At 32.5% G+C, this 20,193-nt stretch overlaps 1 protein-coding gene across 2 annotated transcripts in view; it reads left to right on the plus strand.

Annotated features, from left to right (window-relative positions):
* Positions 1–20,193, plus strand: part of LOC140437842 (protein turtle homolog A-like) — an 813,173-nt gene that overhangs the window by 506,775 nt on the left and 286,205 nt on the right. For both annotated transcript variants that reach the window (XM_072527613.1, XM_072527612.1), the window contains one exon: positions 2,025–2,048. The gene's annotated coding sequence lies outside the window, so the exon portion shown is untranslated. The remainder of the gene's footprint in view (positions 1–2,024; positions 2,049–20,193) is intronic.

A 20,193-nucleotide genomic window follows, 5' to 3' on the forward strand; every position in this document is an offset into this window, starting at 1 on the left:
TTTACTCAAAGATCGCCTTTGTGAAAACTTTGATTTTAGCATGTCACATACCATCACTACGTTAAGAGTATTTTTTATGTTAATTACAAATTTTAAAACTTACATCTTATAAATAGTAGATTATAAATACCTCATAGAAAGATAATCGCTAACACAAAACATACAAAAAGACACTTTAGAAGACCAAAGCCTTTGTAATAGGGATTAAACTTAACCAGTGACTGCCTGATTAAACCAAGGAAACAGCTGTGCATTAGTATGTCAAGAAGGGGGAAGCAAATCCTAAGCGACTTCTGTATCAAAGAATTAAATTAAAATTGAAAATTACTAAGTTGTCACGTGCAGGTTAAATTTATGAAGTTAATTTTAAAGTTGTTTTTAAAAGTAAAGATTTAAATATCCAAAATTATCAAAAGTCAACCAAAAACTTTAAAAGGAAGGAAAAAATGCGAGAAAAAAAATGTCAGAGCTCACTAACAACTATGCATTATCCACAGTGATGATAAAATTAATTGCATCATTGATAGATTGGTGTCTACTTGATCAAATAACAAAAAAGCTTCCCAAAAGTAAACAGTAAATGAAAATTATGAAGAGTTAGATTAAAAGATAATGTTCTAAACACCTACAAAAAAATATTGTAGAATTAAATTAATCTAAGTATAAACACAGTTTCAGGAGCTTCAGGGTTAAAAATAAACTACAACAAAACAAAAATACTGAGCCGAGACCAGACAAATATAACAATACAAAATCATACCATAGAAAATGTTGAACATTATGTATATCTAGGTCATGTCATCAAACTAGGAAAACCAAATCAAGATGCTGAAATTAAAAGGAGAACACAACTGGCATGGGGTGCTTTCGGCAAACTAGCATATATCTTAAAAAACACCTCCATTCCTGTAAACTTAAAGAAAAAGGTGTATAACACATGCATACTATCAGTTTGTACCTACGGCTTAGAGACAGTAGCTCTTACCAAAAAATCTGCTAAAAAATTAGAAACAAAGCAAAGAGCAATGGAACGAATCATACTTGGAATATCACTGAGAGACAAGATTAGAAACACCGAGATAAGACGTAGAACGAAGATTATGGATATTGTGGAAGAAATTACAGAAGTGAAATTGCGCTAGGCAGGTCACGTAGCCTGATATAATGACAACAGGTGGACACGGAGAATTCTAGAATGGAGACCAAGGACGACAACAAGAAGCATGGGAAGACCTCAAAAAAGATGGGTAGATGACATAAGACCACTGGAAGGCAAACAGTGGATTAGGTTGGCGCAAGATAGAGAAAGATGGAAGCAATTGTGAGAGACCTTCATTCAGGAGAGGATGGAAAATGGTTGAAAAAAGAAAGATAAACACAGCTTTGAGGATTTATTTTTAATTTTCTATTGATTTTTAGGTTTTCTAATTAGTTCGTTTTAGTATAGTTGTTACTAGGAATGTTGTGTAGGATCCTACTATCTCTTCAATGGCAAAAAGTTTGATTGATCTTGTGCAAAAAATGACCAAAACTAGATTTATTAATCTTGGTTGTGTTCTTTAATCCATATTTCCGGTCTCAAAGTTCTCCCTACCCCCCAAAGTAACTGTACAATCTCGGCAGGACATCTTATAAATGCCACTTTTCAACAATTTGTCTATTTTATCTTGAGTGTGTGGAAGAATAGATTCCATATATTTTTTTTACATTTAAAGAATAGTTTTAAGTTTGGAATACCATTTAAGATTTTGGCTATATGGAAACCTGTATAAGATTTTTAAGTGAAATCGATAAATTTTTCACAGATTGACTGGGGCTTAAAATGGGATAAAACAGCCTTTTAAAATGGATTGTAAGTTTTCATCATTACTCTATAACGTAGTTAGTACGTATTTGTTTATTTTTCATCATGTGATTAAAGCCATTAATTAATAAAAATGTACATATAACTCTTTGAATTTGAACCAACAGAAGAATAAGGATTCACTGGATTAGAATTCTACTTATATTTTGTTTTGTTTCAGGTGTAAAGCTACGTAGAAAAAAAGGTAAGTGTATAAAATTATAAACTAAAAATCTCTACAGATGTGTGTAAGAAATAATTGTTGAAAATTATAGCTTCTGATCTAATTCTACCTTTTATGTGGCATACTTTTACGGTAGCCCTTTGGTAATGTCTAGTAAATCTCTAGTAAACCACCATTTACAAATCCTTTATCGTATCCTCTTCGTATTATTATCAGTTGATAATTTGCAGCAGTTTTCTTTCAGTTGTCTTTATACGTCGACAAATATTTTCATTGTTCCTATCCCTAAAAAGTCTTTTCATTACTAACGGTTAGTAACTCGTGTTATATTAGCATGTAATATCTCATAATCATCCAGCTTCAAAACTCCACTGCTGAACATAGGACTCTTCCTCATTTTTTCAACTCCGTCTCCCTTGCGCAACTCTCATTAACTCTCTCTAGTTTTTATTTTGTCTTTTTAAATCGTCAGCTCATCGTGTAGATGGTCGACCAACGTTTCTCCGGTTATTCCTTTATGACATTTAGCATACACGTAGCTAAAATGTTAAATAAAAAAAGTTACCTATATTGTGCCGATGTGTATTTTATCGAAAAAACATTCTTAGCAAAAATATAGCTTATGAAATATTAAAAAAAAATGGTGTACGTATAAAACCAGAAGCACATTTGTAGCTAATGAAAAGTAGGTTCTTATTCTTCAAATTCCAAATCAAATATTTAAACGTGAAAGAATAAAAAAAAACAAGCACTTTCCCCGACAGCGAGTTTTCCCCGAAAAGTGCTTCATTTTTTGGATATTTTTCGTTGAAATATTCGATTTGAAATTAGAATTACTTTTCATTAGCTACAACTCTGCTTTTACTGGGTCTACAGACTTCATATAGGTATAAGTACATAATTTTTTTTTTAACTTTTTATAAGCTATATTTTTGCTAAGAATATGTTTTTCGATAAAATATTACTTTTTGAGCTATTTGCGGAAAATCGTCTAAAACCGTGGTTTTTTATTGAAAAATGATCATATTCACTCGCAAAAAACTCGATAAGTATTGACTTTGTGCAAAAACTGTATAAAAAAAAGTTGCTTAGTATTAGTCAGTTTATTCAATTCTGGACTTATTTTGAATGCATGTTTTTTCACACCCGAGAAGGGATGAAACTCACCCTCATGGCAAAAGCACACATCGGCACAATATCACTTTTTTTCTTTGCCGTTAGCTATGTATACGCCAAATTTCATGTCAATCCAAGCGGTTCTTTAATATTTACAGCAAACACCGTGAATAAATGGACTAAAAAGGAAATAAAACTTTTCGAAACATCAATAAATTAAAATATTGGTTTCTCTTACCATTATTAAAGTGATTACCGCAAGCTATTTTTACTTTTGATTAACAAATACTTTGATTTTGGATACTAAAAGTTCACTACACACAATAAAACTTAATACTAAACACTTAAACAAAACTTTAAAAAATAACACGACCAGTAAATAACTACAACATATAACACACAATATATTAACTTAAAAATCAACACGCTACAATATGAATTTAAACAGACTGGCAAGTTTGGACCTGTAAAATGAGAATCCGTCTGGCTTAAGGCAATAAATTATATTTAATAGGCTCTTGACGAATGAGAGAGCAAATATCAACACGTGCGTTTGCTTACAGTTGGGAATTTGCTAAACGAATATACTTTAGTAGCGTTGTGCCACTCTGTTGGAATATTGGCGTTGTGAGGGCAGATATTGAAAAGTAGTTTAATTTTTTCAAGTAATAGATCTTCTTTATATAATATGTATAAAGGATATTTCAACAACGTTGACCACTGGCTATATCTTGGAAACTACTACTCTGATTTTTTACAGCACTTTTCTCTTGTAAGAATTTCTTATGTCATAATATATTTTTTAATGTTAAACAACACAATAAAGGCCAACAGGCTAATCAAGAAGTAAATTATTAGTTAGAATATTGTCGAATTATTTACATGAACATTTTGTTTATTAATAATAGCGTTAAAGATCTAAAAATTCAGGATCCCTGAAAAGGGAATAAAATCCTCCTATGCAAAAAAATATTAAAGGTAAGATAGTAGTGAATAACTAGTTACTATCAAGGACATTATTTGTACAAATTGGCATAATAAACAATTCTTTGTAATAGAGAAGATGTTTAACGAAACACTTGATACAAACGAAGTCCACAAGCAAATCTTTGTTGAAATATTGATTTTATTATCGAACTATATTTACTATATTATACACTCGCGATCATAAAATCCGGGTCACCTTGAAAATCACCGATATTTTATTTTTAACGAGCTTTATCGTAAATAATAATAACACAAATACAAACTAATGCATGTTTCTGAGAATTGTTGCGGTTTCCTCTGTAACAAAGAATTCCAATAGTGCCAATTTCGCGGTAAAGTGCACACTTCCCAAAATGAACGCTACCTGTAACTCCGCTTGTTTTAAATGTCTCGTTTGTACTTCGACTTTCTGTTCAAATGCAACGGACAAACGTTTATTATTGCAACCATTAGTGTTTATTAGTGCCATTATTAGTGTTTATTTTTTGACAAAAATGCCTTTGACTGTTGTTGAAACGGCACAAATTGTTGCACTTGTGGAAGACGGTCACACTCAACGGCAAGTCGCAAGAACTGTTGGCGTAAGCCTTTCTACGGTTCAACGAGTGCTTCAACGCTTTCAGGAGGCAAGTTTGCTAACCAGGCGGCCTGGCTCTGGACGAAGAAGAACGACCAAAGCACTAGATGACCGTTTCCTTGTGTTTCAGGCTTTACGAAATCGGACCTTAACTGCGGTTATGCATCAAAATGTCTAGAGGTGTACGAAATCGCAATTTTAGTGTTGCAACAGTCAGACGAAGACTTCGTTCTTCTTGACTATCTCCTAGGGTAATGGCTAGAGGACCGCCACTTCGCCGGGTGCCTCGAGTTGCACGACTAGCTTTTGCTCGACAATACGCGCATTGGGGAATTAACGATTGTAGCAAAGTGTTATTCTCAGATGAATCCCGTTTCTGCCTAACTGGATCCGATGGACGTGTAAGAGTTTGGAGAAGAACCGGTGAACGATTTTCACAAGCTTGCATTGCTCCAAGAATGCTATTTGGTGGAGGCTCGGTCATGGCTTGGGGAGGTATATCTTCCGACTTCCACACAGAATTACCCTTCATCGAAAATGGGTCCCTAACTGCACGAAGGTACATTACGGAGATTCCGGAAGAACATGTTATGCCCAACATGACAGGGCTTGGAGAAAACGCCGTTTTTATGCAGGACAACGTGCGACCGCACGTTGCCAGGATCAGTATGTAATAATTGGACGAAGTTGGAATTACGAGGGTACCCTGGCCAGCTAGGTCTCCGGACCTGAATCCCATCGAACATGTCTGGGACGATTTGAAAAAACGTATTCAAACCCATACACCTCCTCCTAACAACGCACAGGAGCTTAAGGATCTGTTAGTGAGAGAGTGGAATAACATACCACAATATGTAATTCGGACAAAAATTGAGAGTATGCCCCGTCGTCTGCAAGAGGTTATTAGAGCAACTGGAGGCAATACACGATATTGGTCATTGAAATTTCACTGATTTTTTACCACGTTCTGTATTTTCCATTTTTTTTTCGTATGTCTGTTTTATCAACAATTTGATTTATTTTCTGTTTTTTTTTTTTCAATAAAAACAATAAAAAACCATTTTTTTTCTTTCAAAACAAACATTGATGACAAATAAAAAATACATTGGCCAAAAAAAAAAGGTTATTACTGCACCAGAGGCTAAAATATTTAAGAAACTTGAAATTTTCAAGATGACCCTGAATTTATGATCGCGAGTGTATATTCTGGTTAAAATACATACTGTACAATGTTTATGCCTCAATCAATTTTCTGGACTAGCCCCTTATTAATTCACGATCTTTATCGTATCTCCGCTTTGATATGAGTGCATACATAACAGCGTACTATCCGCAGCCTTTGAACGAAGACATTAATCTAACGATTTTGTGTCTGTCAAACGGCAGAACATGTTAATAATGTAGATCGTGTGTACCAGTGGCAGCGGCTTACCTCTGACTAAACGCCGCATTGTATAGCGCAACCTCAAAATTGAGCGTTAGAGCGTGTGGTGTGAACTATTCGGAAATATACTAATAAGACTGTATTTTTTTGAATTACTTTAAAAGAATGTTTTAAAAAGATTGCATATAAATGTAGTTATTATTTCTAGAGATCAAAAATAAGACAATGTGTTATTTTGGTCATTTCAAGTCGATTAACCATACCAAATACTGAAAGAGAATTATAATAGAGCAGAAGAATGAAAACGAAATAATAAAGAAAAAACTTTTAAACTTTCTAAACTAAATGAAATTGTAACACTAGTAGAAAAACAACAAGGTTTTAGGTCGGGAACATTATACATGATTATGATTATGGAATGTTGATAATAAGGCAAGTACAAGAAAAATAATTAGAATACGACAAAGTGAGATATCTATACTTCATGGACCTTAAGAAGACATTTGACAGGGTCAAATTAAAGGACGTTATCCACTTATTGTATGAAAGAGAGATACCCCTAGGAATAATCAAAATGATGTAAATCATCTACTAGAACAACCCATTAAAAGTAAAAATAGAAGAACTCACTGACCTAATTGAAGATAATGGAATAAAATATGGAGATTCCCTGAGTCCTCTATTGTTTAACCTTATTAGGGTTGAAATAATAAAAAAAGTAAGAACGAAAACAGGATACGAAAAGGTAGAGTTAATTTTTTTTCATACTAATGTTATTACAGAAAAAGTTGTGTGGGATAAACCATTAATCATAGAATAGAATAGAATAGAAATATGCTTTATTGTCAGTGAAAATTGTACAATTTTATGGACAAAGCTTAGAAAAGTAAAAAAAATAATAACAATTAAAATTAGATAAATCGTCAATATCACAGAATAAAACAATAAAATAAAATAACAATCCATTGCAAAATTTCACTAAATTGCAAATTGCATAATAAAATCGATGAAGCGCTCTCAAATTTTAAGGATATTTTTAATACTACAAGACCAAACTTTCTACAGGCTATCAGGGTTATAGGTTTATTTTTTACAATAGTTAAAAAAGTTAACATTAGATGACAACGAAAAATGACAAACCTTTATTTTTGTCAAAAAAATAGTTTATTTTTTTTAAATTAAGTGAACATTAACTAAATAAGTGATTCGACCGTTACTTGATGGAAATTTATTTTATATAACAATAAAACACTAAAAACTTTGATTTCAAAACTTGCACAAAAAATTATTATATCCTATCACTACAGCTGTTTCGGCAGAGTGCCTTTCTCAAGTGTTCTATTTTTGGTATGTATTTACACTTTTTAGTCTTTAACGAAATAGGTTGAGGAGGGGAGAACTGTTTGTTTCAAGTTGGTCATTCAGAATAATATTTGTGTTTTTTAATTTGTTAATTTCCATAGATTCTAATGATAGCTTAAGGCCTTTATTTTGGATGTAAAGAATTTGAAATTTGTGATTAAAAGACTGATTATGATCTAGAAGGTGAAGTGCATATGGACAATCTGTTTTTCTATTAATGAAAGACTTTTTATGTTCTGTTGTTTTATGTTAAGTTGGTCGGCGGGAATGGAACTTTAGTTTTAGGAAGACTTTCTATGGTGGAGAGAATGTATCTCTTGTTGAGACTAAGTATCCTATCATGGATAGATAGTGCGGATATTTGCTAGTTGGTGAATTAACGCTGAAGAATAATCACGTTTTTTGCCTATAATTCTCCTTAAGATTTTTCTTTTTGTAGAACTCTTGCAAGAGGAGTGAATGAGACGGATAGCTTGCTAGCGACTTTGACCCATATGGTCCGAGCGGATAAATAAGATCACATTATAAGAGTCAGTGGAGTTTTTTGATTAGAACAAAATGCCAGACCTGATCGAATGCTTTTTGTACATCTAGAAAGATGACAATAGCTTGCCTGTTGTGCTCTTTATTGTTGTGAACACTAATTGTCTGAAAGAGACACCGGAAAGTTTTTCTTTATATATCTGTATGCTCAACGGAGCCTTTACGAAAACTTGTTTCCTAAAATTTATAAAATCATTTCCCAACATAAACAGATAATAATAATTAGAATTTTAATAACATTCAGTTATGGGATGAGAAGAATAATAAATGAAACTTACCGATTTTTCGCCCATTTTAGAAAATGCTCCATCTGCTTCTAGAGAAAGTTCTAAATACATAAGGGCGGCAGCGACAACCGCGATTGTCGCTGCCCTGTATCAAAACAAAAATCTTGTACCGTCATTATGTTTTATTACTTACTTCGTTTGGAGTGCCAGAAACTGAATTTACTACGAATTTTGACCAGGATGAACGGCATGTGGAATGCAATTTTAGATTTCCTTGCCGAGTAATTTATCCAGCTGTTTGTTTCGCAAATTTTAGGAAACACAGTGGTAAAAATTTGAATTCGGTTTCGCTAGGTAGAAATCGTTTGATTTCTCTTTTTGTTTTAATTCATTGATATTTTATTATTGACCCAAAACTTTATTACACAAAGGTTTATTAACAGAAGTATGAATATAATGGGCAAAACAATCAAGATAGCTTTAGAGCAACAGTTTTAGTTTTTAGCGTCAATCAAAAATTAAGAATTCTTAGTATTTTACAATTGTCTATGAAAAAATAGATAAATCGCTATTTTAAAGCTTTACGTGTTTTAGTAGCTAGTTATAGCTGAAATTTTATTTAAAATGCTTTAATTTTTACTGGTATACGAAGATAAGAGTGCAGTTTGGCTCTAATTTATTAATAACTTACAGGTTTTGGTTATCGAGGTCCATTAAAGTCAAAAAACTTGTCAGATGCGTGCCCGGTTAAAAGTATGAAATAGGTTATTTTTTACCGTATTTCTCTGTACTAGAACAGCATAAATATTAAAGTAAGTTTATAATATATATAGTTTCAATTTCCACTTCGGAAATCGTTCTCAAAGTACAAGCATTAGTAAATTGTCAATTAGCATAAATATTCAAAAACTATTTTTGTATTAAGACTACATATGTTAAAAAATATATGGATATAAATAATTATTAATGAAACCCACCCTAATAAATTGATTTCAAACTAAAAGTTGTTTGAAAAATAATCAAACTCATAAACAAATATTTTCGGGCTATAAATACCGCTACGGTCCAAATTTTATTATAGTTTTAATGGATCCATAGACCGTTTTAATTTATTTTCCATTAATCCCCGATTCCTAGTTCCGCTTCAATACCAATAATCAATCTTCCCCTTTATGAATATCACCACGACAATTTATAGAGAATATCCAAAACAAACTTTAGAACTTTTACGAACTTATTAAATTGAAATATCTGATTCAGAGCACAAAGTTCACAGCAAAAGAGAAATAACTCAAGATTATTTCCGGAATAATGTCGGCAAAACGGTAATAAACATTCTTCTGAGCTAAGAACGATATCAGTGAAGTGTACTGAGGTGTGTGATTTGTGACGTTGCAGAAAATATTGAATTCTGGTCACACGGCTCTTTTCCAGCAAAGGCGCAAACGACGACGAGAAGTGCGAAAAGAAAATCTTTAAATGGTCCTTGTGTATACAAAGTGGGGTTTAAATCGAGGAAAATGTAAAGAGTGGTTTTAATTGAAGTAAATACTTGTCCGTATTGATTTATATATTTTAGTTTGCTTCTTCATTACATGGTTTAGAAATTTTTGTTTTATTTCTGTGTCAACATTTGCTCCATTGTTCAATTGCCCCTTATCAGGTCCTGGTGATTTCTTATCTGTAATCTGCTTAATGGCAATAGTTACTTCTTCGTTTGTTAGTTCTGGGCCGTAAGGTTTGTTTATTTCATCTGTGCTGCATCTTCGAATAATTTTTGTATATATTCTTTCCATCTTCGTTATTTTTTTTTAATGGTAGTCAAAAATCTGGCCTTCAATATCTACAACTATGGCTGTATTGCGTTGTTTTCTGGTGTTCTGTACCTCTTTAATTTTTTTGTGCCATGGAAATCGTCCTGTTTGCGTTGTAGTGTTTCAATTTCCCATTCTTGGTTCTTTTCTCTTTTTGATTTTAGATATTCATGCGAAATCGTGGTTTTAGATGTCTTCATTTCGTTCCACTGTTCTTCTATGCCTCTAGTAGTGTCTTCAACTATTTTCGCAAAATACTTATTAATCTATGTTTTTACTTTTTTCTGCATATCATTTTCTTTTAGTAAACTTTAAAATTAACCTTATTCATTCCAAAAGCTTCGTAATTTCAGTGTATTTTATTTTAGCGCATACTATAATTCAATTCAAATCAATAAAGAACTTTAACAGTTGCCATTTCCTTTGTATTTTGAAAACTCTTTACAAAACAGCCTTCAAAATACAAAACGTCTTTACAAAAAAAAAACTGGTAATGAAATTTAAGGAGCTACTTCTAACGCGTGCATTTTATTCTTACACTCACCTCCCATTACCATTTGCTTTAGATGAAAACTGATAAGACTCCTTGCACTTCCTACGTGCAATAACGCAAGAAAATATAACTAAACCTAACGTTATCTCTCCTGCATTATGCAATTGTGTAGTTGTGTTTTCTTTCCTTGTCTCGTATAATATGCCTCCATATTTTGCACCGCTATCTAGTTGGAATAATTACCGTTTGGTTTAGTTTGCACAAGCCTGGATCTATTATAAACGACGCAACTGTGGCAGGATCGTCGACAGCGCTGGCAAAGGGAATATGTTTTAAATTTTATACTTAAATGGAGTGTGTATTAAATAGAATATAATATATAGAGGTATAAGAGTAAAAAATATATTGTAGATAATGGTTTTGCAAGTTTCTACTATCATATTATCCGTAGAGTTTTGTAAAATAAATTCTCTTAATAACTAATAACTAAAGGTGACAGTTGTTTTATGTTTTTAAAAGCTCTACAATAAAGATGGTTTTTAATTAAAAGAGCGAATTACTGTTTTAAACAAAGTGGCTATGGACATAGAAAAATATCTTATAGTAAAGTAGGCAACTTGTTCAACGATTTTTTTCCCAAGCCATTTTCCTATTCATAAGGCGACGGTACAAAAAAGTGTAAAGTGCTTTGAGAAAACTGAACTAGAAAAAAAATTCAAACAGATAGACCAAAATCTTTAATAAATTACAATAAAACTTTAAAATGGATGTGGATGTGGAGTTTATATGAAAGGCTAGGACGGCAAGTCACACTGTTGGTCCGGTAGGATAATTACGTCAACTAGGAAAGTTGACTGAAAACTGAATATATAATGAAAAACCCATACTGAAAACAAAAGTTAAAGGGAATAACTACCCTAAAGAAATTCGTGAATTAATAAAAGAAAAAAGAAAACTAAGAAGAAAATGGCAGCAAACGAGAGGCCCTCGAGACAAAACTAACCTAAACAATGCCAGCCAGCAACTTAAAAGAGAAATCCAGAAAATTAAGAATGAATCTATTAAATCTTATCTGGAAGAGTTAACAAACGACAGCAGCACAGAGTATTCGCTTTGGAAAGCTACAAAAAGAATTAAAAGGCCAATATTACATTCTCCTCCAATAAAACTGGAAGACGGTAGTTGGGCCAGAAATAATCAGCAAAAGGCAGAGAGATTTGCCACTCATCTAGAGAACACATTTAAGTTGCAAGATGACCAAGACGATGACCAGGATTGGCCTGAACCAAAGCAAATAGATGAGAATATCAAGCCAACTTCCCCAAAAGAAGTAGCTGAGTTAATTAAAGAACAAATCGACCCAAATAAAGCACCAGGTTATGACCTCATTACCGGAAGACTGCTAAAAAATCTACCGAGAAAAGCTATCGTTAAATTAACAAATTTAATAAATGCTGCCTTTAGACTACAATATGTTCCAGATTTATGGAAGATAGCTAAGGTGATCATGATACCAAAGCCTGGGAAACCCCCCAATGAGGTGACATCATATAGACCAATATCACTCCTACCTGTGATGTCTAAGGTGTTTGAAAAACTCCTCCTGCGAAGAATCCTACCAATAATTGAAGAAAAGAAAATAATTCCAGATCATCAATTTGGATTTAGAAATAAGCATTCGACAATTGACCAGGTGCATAGAATAACTGCTATAATTGAAAGATCATTAGAGAAAAGAAAAGTCTGTTCTGCAACCTTCCTAGATGTGGCACAGGCGTTTGATAAAGTCTGGCATAAGGGTTTGATACATAAACTTAAATCATTCATGCCTAAACAATATTCAAATATATTACAATCATATCTAGCGAACAGACATTTTAGAGTTAAACAAGAAGATGCATACACTGATCTCAAGGATATTGAAGCAGGTGTTCCACAAGGGAGTGTATTGGGTCCAGTCCTATATCTAATATACACGTGTGATATACCTGAACTAGAAGACGACACCATAGCTACCTTCGCAGATGACACTGCTGTCTTAGCGGTAAGTGACACCGTCGAAGAAGCTACAGAAAAACTACAAAATTCAATAAATAAAATCCATGAATGGACCAAAAAATGGAAAATTAAACTGAATGAGAATAAATCAGTCCATATAAATTTTACCAATAAGAGAATTAATAATATTCCTATTAGAATAAATGATGTCCAAGTGCCTATTGCAACATCAGCAAAATACTTGGGGATCACTCTTGATGCGAAACTTCGCTGGAAAGCTCACGTGAAGAAGAAAAGAGAAGAACTAGGCATCCGCTACAAGAAAATGTATTGGTTAATGGGAAGACATTCCTCTCTATCCATAAATAATAAACTCCTAATCTATAAACAAATACTGAGACCAGTATGGACCTATGGCTGCCAACTCTGCGGCTGTGCCAAGCCTAGTAACATCAAAGTAATCCAGATATTCCAGAATAAAGTACTGAGGAACATCGTAGATGCGCCTTGGTACGTTAGGAACAACGACCTTCACCGGGACCTCAAGATGGAAAACGTAAATCAGATAATCAAGAAATTTGCAGGGAGCCATGAACAACGACTCCATCATCATGTAAACGTCGAGGCTATCCAGCTCCTCGACAATACGAACCTAGAAAGAATGCTCAAAAGAACAAAGCCTTTTGAACTGGTATAATGAGTGAGTGAAAACCAGAGTAAAGTGTTGTGCGAGTATGCATGCTAAATTTAATGCTAGTTATTGGAAATAATAGGAAAGATACTAGCGAGTAGACACCTAATTTTAAGATTTCATTAGTAATTTAAGTTAGAAACAAATTGATAATTGGTCTTACTGACCAGATTTTAATGTAAGTACACTTCTGTGTCTTTAGTAAAAAAAAAAAAAAAAAAAAAAAAAATAGGAAAGAAATCTGAACTACCAACACCTGACATTTAAATCACATTTAGTTCTAGAAACGATAAGTTTAATTAATAATACTAATAATATTAAAAATATATTAATATAATTAATAAAACGATTAATTTTTTCGTTTTTGGTTGCTGTAATTTTAAGATAAGATTTAAGTAAATTTAAATCTTTATGTTAGTTTAGATTTAATCACTTAGCTTCATCTAGGAAAAAAACCTACACTACTAACTGACATAAATAAACTTATCTGACAGATAAAATTTAAAATATTACATTTTTATATTATAAATAGAAGTTTTCAGTGTTTTATTGTTATGTAAAATATTTATTTGCCAAATAAAGTATCGAGTAAGAAGTTATCTGGAAGATAAATTTGAGACAGAATTAAATATCATTAAGCAAATAGCATTAAACAATTTATACAACGAACAAACAATTAATAAAATTTGAAATCAAAAACTACACAAGAAAGCCCTGACATTAGTATTTCCACCACCAGAGAAAAAACACAGTACCTTCTGCTCGATTACATATACAGGCAAGATATCAATAAAAATAACCAAATACCTAAAAAAGAAAGAAATAACACCAGCTTTTAGAACAAACAACAACTTAGAAAAATATATTAAAAACAACAAGAGCCAAAATAAAAAGCACTTACACAGTGGGGTATGCAAACTTAAATGTGGCGACTGCCCAAAAACTTACATCGGCCAAACTGGTAGAACTTTTCACAAACGTATAGCAGAACATAAACGGGCTTTCAATAATAAAAAAAACATATTCTACATATGCACTTCACCTTCTAGATCATAATCATTGTTTTAATGATAAATTTCAAATTTTTTACATCCAAAATAAAGGTCTTGTAGCTATCTTTATTAGAATCTATAAAAATTAACAAATTAAAAAGCACAGACATAATTCTGAATGACCAACTTGAGACAAACAGCTTTAGTGATAAAATATAATAAATGTTGTGGAGGTTTTGAAAACAAAGTTTTCAGTGTGTTAATTGTGTTTATTGTAGTTTGTTTATCGCTAAATCAAAAATATAACCTAAATATTGTTGTTTATTAAGGGTGTGACACATAGATCCGGTATTAAAAGATAAAATTAAAGAGTTTTTGAGATGTTAAGGTGTTGAACTGGTATTGGTGTATACGGTTGACCTGGTATTGAAGTGGAGATTTCAGTAAATGTACAGTTGGTTCCTAAAAAACTGATACGAATTTTCGTAAGATTTGATCATTTTGAGCAGTGTATTGATTGGTCTGACATCATATTATATTTATTCTGAGAGACAAATAATAAAATAAACAAACAACAAACAATTGATTACATATGTTAATTCATAAATTGTAATAATTATTAAGGTCTAAATTTTGAAGAGTATATAAATAATATTTTTTACATAAAATAGGATTGTTGTTATTATTTTTGACGTGACAACGTCTTAAATTAGGTTGTGGCTCGGAGTCATTCATGAAAAAGTGTAACGCCTGCTCACGTCTGTTACGATGAGTCACCGAACGAGAGAGAGGCCCGCCGGACCGGCGAATGCCTTGCGTCTCTCTCCCACTCAAACATGATCGGTCCGCTGCGCGCGCAGCACTAGAGAATTAGGCGCGTTGAATCGGTGCGTGCTTGTGTCTCTGTCTTTCTCGAGCGTTCTTGGCGTTCAAGACACATTACAGCAGAAACACTTCCTTTCATTTCATATTTCTCCTATCATCGTCCTATCCTCAACAAAATCACTCAAATAGAAATTAGTTAAGTTTAAGTTTACATGTACAATGTTTTAGTAAACAAAATATATTTCTATAGTTAAAATTTGTGCAATTCTTACTTTCATTCAATTCCTTGTTCCTATTGTGCAATTTAATAATATTCATATCAATAAATATTCTACCGAGAAAAAGACGTTGTCACGTAAAATCTTCGCCCGTAAAACCGACTTTACAGGCAACCGATTTTTTTTATTATTATTAAGGAATAAAACAAACGACTTAACTCAACAATATATTAAAGCAAGAATTGTAACCAAATTAAAAGATAACTGGGCACTATCAGAGGCAGCAAAACATTTTAACATAAGCAAATCCACAGTTTTTCTATTAATAAAAAAAGGAGGGAACAAGAAACTCTCGAAAGAAAGCGTGGATCTGGAAGACGAAAACTATACTCAATTTAGGTATGTAAAAATAAAATTAATATTTTTTTAATATCCATCAGCATTGATAACAGCTTGTAGTCTTCGGTCTATCTGCGTGAAAGGAACTATGAAATTGTCTTCTTCAGAGAGCTCTTCCCAAATCTGTTGTATACCGTGTCACATCTCTTCAGCATTTTGAGGTATAAAATCACGCCTACACAATTGTTTTATAATAACCCCCCACACATTCTCGATTGGGATTAAATCTGGACTATAGCTGGGCCATGGTAAGGTTTCGATGTTAAACATGATGTTTTCTAGAATATTAAGATAAGTCTCTGTATAAAATTCATCCCCATACATTGACGCTAAAATGACGAGCTGCTCGATATCTATCAACATATAGAGGATTAAATCTATTATGATCTGGTCTATACACCCCAATTTTACCCTTTTTAGAATATTGAAAAATGTTCTCATCTGTAAATATTACTCTGTCCCAAAAATCTTGATTTTGTAGCTGTTTGTTTAAAGCAAATATAAGTCTTGATTGCTTCTGTTGTAGTGTAAGAGTTTGTTTTTTTGCTGCAGTTCAGTACCTAAGACTCGATGCTTTAATTCTGCCCCAAATTGTTGTCTTTCTTCCCGAAAACTGTGACATAATTCTTGCAGTTTTCGCATCTTCAAAAGGATTCTCTTCTAATCTCTCCAAAAGCGTATGATCTTCATGAGTGGTAGATATTTTTGGCCTTCCAGAACCTTGCTTTTTTTCGAGAGTTTCTTCTTCTCTCTACCTTTTATTAATAATAAAAACTGTTTTTCTGCTTAAGTTAAAATGGTTTGCTACGGCAGATAGTGACCAATCATCTTCTAATTTCGTTACAATTCTTGCTTTTAGTTCTTTGCTAGCATGTGGAGCCATTTTTTGAGGTTGAACAGAATAAGTTATCTGACAAATTTTAAGATTTGGCAGTGATAGTGACAGTATGTAAATAATAAATATTTCTCCTTCAAAATACACTGCTCGATTTTCTATAAAATACGCTTTAAGAGTCGTAGCAGTTTTTTTAGGAACCAGCTGCACAATATACAGTTTGTTGTATTTAAAAAATCAAAGTGACTAATGATATCAGAAAAATGATAAATCTGACAACGTCACAAACATCAGATGTCAAATCTTCACATTGTAAAATAGGTGTATCACTGTTTTTTGTGATTATCTATATAAGACATAATTAGACGTTTCCAGACTTTTGTCCCACTCTGTAAATAAAATGTATGAATTGAAAATGTGTAATCTGGTTTATTTCTTGAAGATTTAGGATTATTAACAACATCAATCTGGGCTTTCCATTGTAGTGTATAGGTGTCGATCCAACATCAATAAACCCACACTGCCACAGTACCCTATCTTAGCCTTTAATTTAACTACCAAGTAGATGAGCATAAACCAAAACTGTCTCGTTAACTTAATAGAAACTATGATTATCAGTTACATTATTGATTTTAAGCGGTTAATAAAGCAGTCAAGTAAGGAAAAGCAATACTCGTTATGAGTGTTAAGTTTTTCATCTAACAATGACTGTTTACAACAATTTGTTGACAACTTGTATTTATTCTGAAAGGTAAGTTGAGTGAATACTTCAAACATATGTAAATAACGTTTTCCGATTCAATATTGACTATACAAATTAAATTTACCTTACAAAATAGATTAGAGCCAATTGGAATTTTCAAATACAGCTTTAAAATACCAAATAAGAAAAAATAAGTCGTATTTTGAAAATAGCATTGTCTACATTTCAATTTGTTTTTTATTTTATCATTAATCTGTTCTTCATATAAATATTTTTTATTTAAACCAATATTTATAATATTCAATCTTTTAATGGATTTAATGGATTAAAAATATATTTCAACAATGAAAATGGAATATATATTATTGGTATTAGAGCGTATTAAATGGGATGAAAATAATTCTATTATTTTACCTATTTACATAGATATTTTACAATACGTAAATAAATTAATTTTAAAATTGTTGTATATATATTTGTAATAAATATTTTTAATTAATTTTATTGTTGTATGGGGCAAAATAAATGAATATACGAGGGGAAGACGAAAATGTGCGAACTAATTATATATATACATATATATATATATATATATATATATATATATATATATATATATATATATATATACATCAGATACATTATAATAACATTAAAGTAGTAGAACAAGAAAGTAACATCACCAAAAGACTTTTTCTTGAAATGGCCTACATTTGCCAAAATAATAATGCAATAAATCATAGAACAGATATTGTTCATCTAAATGAAATGTTCTCCTATTTGTTACTACTAAATAAATGCAATAATAACACAAACAATAATTTATCAATTGACATTTAAAAGAATTTTGTCAGAATAATGTCATGTATTTATTTAGAATAATTAAGTGTTTTTGGATGTACAGTAATTTTTTAAAATTTTAAACATAAAAATAGGTTTTATATATTAAAAAAAGATGAGAGACTATGATAAATTTTATCAACATTATAATACATCTTCGTTGATACAACCTCATTAAGTTTGTAAGTAGTAAAAATTTTTTAATTAATTATACCAACGCCAACAATTTATTCATCACATTTGTAGCTCCCTGATGAAGGACATAACCAATGTCCGAAAGCTTGGAATAAAAATTTAAAAGAGTACACGTTTCATTTTTTATTGCTGCAAACCCACTATTTAACGTTTACTTTATATATATATATATATATATATATATATATATATATATATATATATATATATATATATATAATCCTTAATACTATTACCAGAATTAATATTAAACTCAAGTTTAACTCCGTAGATTGTCATTGCACAATGATAGTCGACGCGGTTCCACACGGAAGACTCTTAAGCACAATGCATTTATTCCTGACACAACAAAATAAATGTATTGTAACAAAAATGTATGTAAACGAAATTACGGAATATGGAATCAACCAAAGGAATGAACAGGTAAAAAATGCAGTAAATAAAAGCAAAGGGGCCTATCATAGAACACGTACTTTAGATAAAAAGATATTCATTACTGATAGGCTACAAGTACAAGTTATGAAAAATTACAAACCCCAGTAGAAGATTCCAGAGACAAAACTTTAACAGGGAAAACCGCATTTATGATACAAGAAAAATACCCCTAGAATCAGTATTCATCTCACTACCGAAAAAGTAAAACATACCAGACTACAACGTGTTCCGTCTAATACGACTTACAAGCCATGCAGTAAAAGTACTATTAAAAGTCTTACATAACCGAATCTACAAAAAGTACAAAACAGTCATCAAAGACGGTCACTTAACGCTGCAAAAACGCAAACCATGTGTTTCGCAGTCCAAAAACATATACTAGAGTCGTCGCCCGCGATGACGACCAATTCCCCCTGAATTTAATGGGACAAAGGCTCGATATCCGCCCGACAGCTTTCTATTTGGGTGTTTTTTTTCTAAGACGCTCAACTGGGAACCTGATCTAAAGGCAACTTTAGATAGAGTTAGAAATCGAGCCCGCCTCCTCATACAACTTACAGGGGTAATTGGAAAAATACATACAGAAACTCTTGTACACACTTATAAAATATTCATTTGGTCCGTTATAGAGTAAAAGTCTAACTTATATTGCCTTCTTAAAGATTACCAGAAATAAAGACTTCTCGCTGCTGAACGCAGGATCCTGCGTAGTGTAAGCAGAAAACCCTGGAGATTGTCATCCCGTGAAATCCATAACACCGCAAATGTTGCCACAATCATCGAGAGAATTATAACTCTCAACAGAAACTTCAACCTCAATACCATCAATCAGTCTATCACCCAAGAAACCCTAAAAAGTTCCTGCTATTATCTAGGTCACGTAAGAACCTGGACACCACAACAGAAAAAACTTCACATTCCGTAAATTCTAATGCAGGCTTGCATTGACGAATATGCTGACATCCTTGAAGCTACTCCGCTAGCTTACCGAACCCATCTATAAGCCAATCCTTTTCCTTGCCCCGAACAGGGGACGATTTGTTGTTTGCGGTTTCCCATTCTTACTACTAACGATACCTCTCTGTCTCCCGAGAAAATAGCCTCAACTATTTTCTCACCTGAACTGACTAATATTAAGACTGTCTATCGAACTCCAACAAGGCCTGGCCGTTAACGAAAGCGATCAATAACATGAATTTTAGTCCAATACACTAGTTCTGAAGTTGATCGTAGATGTATAAACGGCTTGCAGGAATAATGCTCACTAGAGAACACAGTTTTCATCTTTCACAGCTCGCACACATTCACACTCTAAAAACACTCACAAACACGACACTCACACTGGCAGACGGTGAAATGGGTCCTCTTTCTGGTACCGAAGTAACTTCTCTGCTTGGCGCCCCCGGCCGACAACTGAACATTGTGCCAGCCACAAATTCTAGGGTCAGCTGAGGACGTCTAAGCGACTGATGGAACTAAAGTAACATCGTAATGGTAACGTCCATCACTGTCATGCTATTATACATAGTCAC

Source organism: Diabrotica undecimpunctata, chromosome 3 (genome assembly GCF_040954645.1).
Source record: "Diabrotica undecimpunctata isolate CICGRU chromosome 3, icDiaUnde3, whole genome shotgun sequence".
NCBI lineage: Eukaryota > Metazoa > Arthropoda > Insecta > Coleoptera > Chrysomelidae > Diabrotica > Diabrotica undecimpunctata.